Consider the following 6,000-nt stretch of genomic DNA (forward strand, 5'->3'; position numbering starts at 1 on the left):
TGTGACGTGGTTGGTGCCACTCATGGTGGCGTGTGACGTGGTTGGTGCCACTCATGGTAGTGGGTGACATTGTTGCTGCCACTCATGGTAGTGGGTGACATTGTTGGTGCCACTCATGGTAGTGGGTGACTTGGTTGGTGCCACTCATGGTATTGAGTGACATTGTTGGGGCCACTCATGGTGGAGTGTGACGTGGTTGGTGCCACTCATGGTAGTGGGTGACGTGGTTGGTGCCACTCATGGTGGAGTGTGACGTGGTTGGTGCCACTCATGGTAGTGGGTGACGTGGTTGGTGCCACTCATGGTGGAGTGTGACGTGGTTGGTGCCACTCATGGTAGTGGGTGACGTGGTTGGTGCCACTCATGGTAGTGGGTGACGTGGTTGGTGCCACTCATGGTAGTAGGTGACGTGGTTGGTGCCACTCATGGTAGTGGGTGACGTGGTTGGTGCCATTCATGGTAGTGGGTGACGTGGTTGGTGCCACTCATGGTGGAGTGTGACGTTGTTGGTGCCACTCATGGTAGTGGGTGACGTGGTTGGTGCCACTCATGGTGGAGTGTGACGTGGTTGGTGCCACTCATGGTAGTGGGTGACGTGGATGGTGCCACTCATGGTGGAGTGTGACGTGGTTGGTACCACTCATGGTAGTGGGTGACGTGGTTGGTGCCACTCATGGTGGAGTGTGACGTGGTTGGTGCCACTCATGGTAGTTGTTGACGTGGTTGGTGCCACTCATGGTAGAGTGTGACGTGGTTGGTGCCACTCATGGTGAGTGGTGACGTGGTTGGTGCCACTCATGGTAGTGTGTGACGCGGCTGGTGCCACTCATGGTAGTGGGTGACGTGGTTGGTGCCACTACATGGTGGAGTGGGTGACGTGGTTGGTGCCACTCATGGTAGTGGGTGACGTGGTTGGTGCCACTCATGGTGGAGTGTGACGTGGTTGGTGCCACTCATGGTAGTGGGTGACGTGGTTGGTGCCACTCATGGTGGAGTGTGACGTGGTTGGTGCCACTCATGGTAGTGGGTGACGTGGTTGGTGCCACTACATGGTAGTGGGTGACGTGGTTGGTGCCACTCATGGTAGTGGGTGACGTGGTTGGTGCCACTCATGGTGGAGTGTGACGTGGTTGGTGCCACTCATGGTAGTGGGTGACGTGGTTGGTGCCTCTCATGGTGGAGTGTGACGTGGTTGGTGCCACTCATGGTAGTGGGTGACGTGGTTGGTGCCACTCATGGTAGTGGGTGACGTGGTTGGTGCCACTCATGGTGGAGTGTGACGTGGTTGGTGCCACTCATGGTAGTGGTGACGTGGTTGGTGCCACTCATGGTGAGTGGTGACGTGGTTGGTGCCACTCATGGTGTAGTGTGACGTGGTTGGTGCCACTCATGGTGTAGTGGTGACGTGGTTGGTGCCACTCATGGTAGTGGGTGACGTGGTTGGATGCCACTCATGGTAGTGGGTGACGTGGTTGGTGCCACTCATGGTGAGTGGTGACGTGGTTGGTGCCACTCATGGTGGAGTGGTGACGTGGTTGGTGCCACTCATGGTAGTGGGTGACGTGGTTGGTGCCACTCATGGTAGTGGGTGACGTAGTTGGTGCCACTCATGGTGGAGTGTGACGTGGTTGGTGCCACTCATGGTAGTGGGTGACGTGGTTGGTGCCACTCATGGTGGAGTGTGACGTGGTTGGTGCCACTCATGGTAGTGGATGACGTGGTTGGTGCCACTCATGGTTGTGGGTGACGTGGTTGGTGCCACTCATGGTAGTGGGTGACGTGGTTGGTGCCACTCATGGTAGTGGGTGACGTGGTTGGTGCCACTCATGGTGGAGTGTGACGTGGTTGGTGCCACTCATGGTAGTGGGTGACGTGGTTGGTGCCACTCATGGTAGTGGGTGACGTGGTTGGTGCCACTCATGGTGGAGTGTGACGTGGTTGGTGCCACTCATGGTGGAGTGTGACGTGGTTGGAGCCACTCATGGTAGTGGGTGACGTACTTGGTGCCACTCATGGTAGTGGGTGACGTGGTTGGTGCCACTCATTGTAGTGGGTGACGTGGTTGGAGCCACTCATTGTAGTGGGTGACGTGGTTGGTGCCACTCATGTTAGTGGGTGACGTGGTTGGTGCCACTCATGGTAGTGGGTGACGTGGTTGGAGCCACTCATGGTAGTGGGTGACGTGGTTGGAACAACTCATGGTAGTGGGTGACGTGGTTGGTGCCACTCATGGTAGTGGGTGACGTGGTTGGAGCCACTCATGGTAGTGGGTGACGTGGTTGGAGCAACTCATGGTAGTGGGTGACGTGGTTGGTGCCACTCATGGTAGTCGGTGACGTGGTGTTGTCACTCATGGTAGTGGGTGACGTGGTTGGTGCCACTCATGGTAGTGGGTGACGTGGTGTTGTCACTCATGGTAGTGGGTGACGTGGTTGGTGCCACTCATGGTAGTGGGTGACGTGGATGGAGCCACTCATGGTTGTGGGTGACGTGGTTGGAGCCACTCATGGTAGTGGGTGACGTGGTTGGAGCCACTCATGGTAGTGGGTGACGTGGTTGGAGCCACTCATGGTAGTGGGTGACGTGGTTGGAGCCACTTATGGTAGTGGCTGACGTGGGTGGTGCCACTCATGGTGGAGTGTGACGTGGTTGGTGCCACTCATGGTAGTGGGTGACGTGGTTGGTGCCACTCATGGTGGAGTGTGACGTGGTTGGTGCCACTCATGGTGGTGTGTGACGTGTTTGGTGCCACTCATGGTGGAGTGTGACGTGGTTGGTGCCACTCATGGTGGAGTGTGACGTGGTTGCTGCCACTCATGGTGGCGTGTGACGTGGTTGGTGCCACTCATGGTAGTGGGTGACATTGTTGCTGCCACTCATGGTAGTGGGTGACATTGTTGGTGCCACTCATGGTAGTGGGTGACTTGGTTGGTGCCACTCATGGTATTGGGTGACATTGTTGGTGCCACTCATGGTGGAGTGTGACGTGGTTGGTGCCACTCATGGTAGTGGGTGACGTGGTTGGTGCCACTCATGGTGGAGTGTGACGTGGTTGGTGCCACTCATGGTAGTGGGTGACGTGGTTGGTGCCACTCATGGTGGAGTGTGACGTGGTTGGTGCCACTCATGGTAGTGGGTGACGTGGTTGGTGCCACTCATGGTAGTGGGTGACGTGGTTGGTGCCACTCATGGTAGTAGGTGACGTGGTTGGTGCCACTCATGGTAGTGGGTGACGTGGTTGGTGCCATTCATGGTAGTGGGTGACGTGGTTGGTGCCACTCATGGTGGAGTGTGACGTTGTTGGTGCCACTCATGGTAGTGGGTGACGTGGTTGGTGCCACTCATGGTGGAGTGTGACGTGGTTGGTGCCACTCATGGTAGTGGGTGACGTGGATGGTGCCACTCATGGTGGAGTGTGACGTGGTTGGTACCACTCATGGTAGTGGGTGACGTGGTTGGTGCCACTCATGGTGGAGTGTGACGTGGTTGGTGCCACTCATGGTAGTTGTTGACGTGGTTGGTGCCACTCATGGTAGAGTGTGACGTGGTTGGTGCCACTCATGGTGGAGTGTGACGTGGTTGGTGCCACTCATGGTAGTGTGTGACGCGGCTGGTGCCACTCATGGTAGTGTGTGACGTGGTTGGTGCCACTCATGGTAGTGGGTGACATTGTTGCTGCCACTCATGGTAGTGGGTGACATTGTTGGTGCCACTCATGGTAGTGGGTGACTTGGTTGGTGCCACTCATGGTATTGGGTGACATTGTTGGTGCCACTCATGGTGGAGTGTGACGTGGTTGGTGCCACTCATGGTAGTGGGTGACGTGGTTGGTGCCACTCATGGTGGAGTGTGACGTGGTTGGTGCCACTCATGGTAGTGGGTGACGTGGTTGGTGCCACTCATGGTGGAGTGTGACGTGGTTGGTGCCACTCATGGTAGTGGGTGACGTGGTTGGTGCCACTCATGGTAGTGGGTGACGTGGTTGGTGCCACTCATGGTAGTAGGTGACGTGGTTGGTGCCACTCATGGTAGTGGGTGACGTGGTTGGTGCCATTCATGGTAGTGGGTGACGTGGTTGGTGCCACTCATGGTGGAGTGTGACGTTGTTGGTGCCACTCATGGTAGTGGGTGACGTGGTTGGTGCCACTCATGGTGGAGTGTGACGTGGTTGGTGCCACTCATGGTAGTGGGTGACGTGGATGGTGCCACTCATGGTGGAGTGTGACGTGGTTGGTACCACTCATGGTAGTGGGTGACGTGGTTGGTGCCACTCATGGTGGAGTGTGACGTGGTTGGTGCCACTCATGGTAGTTGTTGACGTGGTTGGTGCCACTCATGGTAGAGTGTGACGTGGTTGGTGCCACTCATGGTGGAGTGTGACGTGGTTGGTGCCACTCATGGTAGTGTGTGACGCGGCTGGTGCCACTCATGGTAGTGGGTGACGTGGTTGGTGCCACACATGGTAGTGGGTGACGTGGTTGGTGCCACTCATGGTAGTGGGTGACGTGGTTGGTGCCACTCATGGTGGAGTGTGACGTGGTTGGTGCCACTCATGGTAGTGGGTGACGTGGTTGGTGCCTCTCATGGTGGAGTGTGACGTGGTTGGTGCCACTCATGGTAGTGGGTGACGTGGTTGGTGCCACACATGGTAGTGGGTGACGTGGTTGGTGCCACTCATGGTAGTGGGTGACGTGGTTGGTGCCACTCATGGTGGAGTGTGACGTGGTTGGTGCCACTCATGGTAGTGGGTGACGTGGTTGGTGCCTCTCATGGTGGAGTGTGACGTGGTTGGTGCCACTCATGGTAGTGGGTGACGTGGTTGGAGCCACTCATGGTAGTGGGTGACGTGGTTGGTGCCACTCATGGTGGAGTGTGACGTGGTTGGTGCCACTCATGGTGGATTGTGACGTGGTTGGTGCCACTCATGGTGTAGTGTGACGTGGTTGGTGCCACTCATGGTGTAGTGTGACGTGGTTGGTGCCACTCATGGTAGTGGGTGACGTGGTTGGAGCCACTCATGGTAGTGGGTGACGTGGTTGGTGCCACTCATGGTGGAGTGTGACGTGGTTGGTGCCACTCATGGTGGAGTGTGACGTGGTTGGTGCCACTCATGGTAGTGGGTGACGTGGTTGGTGCCACTCATGGTAGTGGGTGACGTAGTTGGTGCCACTCATGGTGGAGTGTGACGTGGTTGGTGCCACTCATGGTAGTGGGTGACGTGGTTGGTGCCACTCATGGTGGAGTGTGACGTGGTTGGTGCCACTCATGGTAGTGGATGACGTGGTTGGTGCCACTCATGGTTGTGGGTGACGTGGTTGGTGCCACTCATGGTAGTGGGTGACGTGGTTGGTGCCACTCATGGTAGTGGGTGACGTGGTTGGTGCCACTCATGGTGGAGTGTGACGTGGTTGGTGCCACTCATGGTAGTGGGTGACGTGGTTGGTGCCACTCATGGTAGTGGGTGACGTGGTTGGTGCCACTCATGGTGGAGTGTGACGTGGTTGGTGCCACTCATGGTGGAGTGTGACGTGGTTGGAGCCACTCATGGTAGTGGGTGACGTACTTGGTGCCACTCATGGTAGTGGGTGACGTGGTTGGTGCCACTCATTGTAGTGGGTGACGTGGTTGGAGCCACTCATTGTAGTGGGTGACGTGGTTGGTGCCACTCATGTTAGTGGGTGACGTGGTTGGTGCCACTCATGGTAGTGGGTGACGTGGTTGGAGCCACTCATGGTAGTGGGTGACGTGGTTGGAACAACTCATGGTAGTGGGTGACGTGGTTGGTGCCACTCATGGTAGTGGGTGACGTGGTTGGAGCCACTCATGGTAGTGGGTGACGTGGTTGGAGCAACTCATGGTAGTGGGTGACGTGGTTGGTGCCACTCATGGTAGTCGGTGACGTGGTGTTGTCACTCATGGTAGTGGGTGACGTGGTTGGTGCCACTCATGGTAGTGGGTGACGTGGTGTTGTCACTCATGGTAGTGGGTGACGTGGTTGGT

This window comes from Procambarus clarkii, chromosome 54, assembly GCF_040958095.1.
Source record: "Procambarus clarkii isolate CNS0578487 chromosome 54, FALCON_Pclarkii_2.0, whole genome shotgun sequence".
In the NCBI taxonomy this organism is placed as follows: domain Eukaryota; kingdom Metazoa; phylum Arthropoda; class Malacostraca; order Decapoda; family Cambaridae; genus Procambarus; species Procambarus clarkii.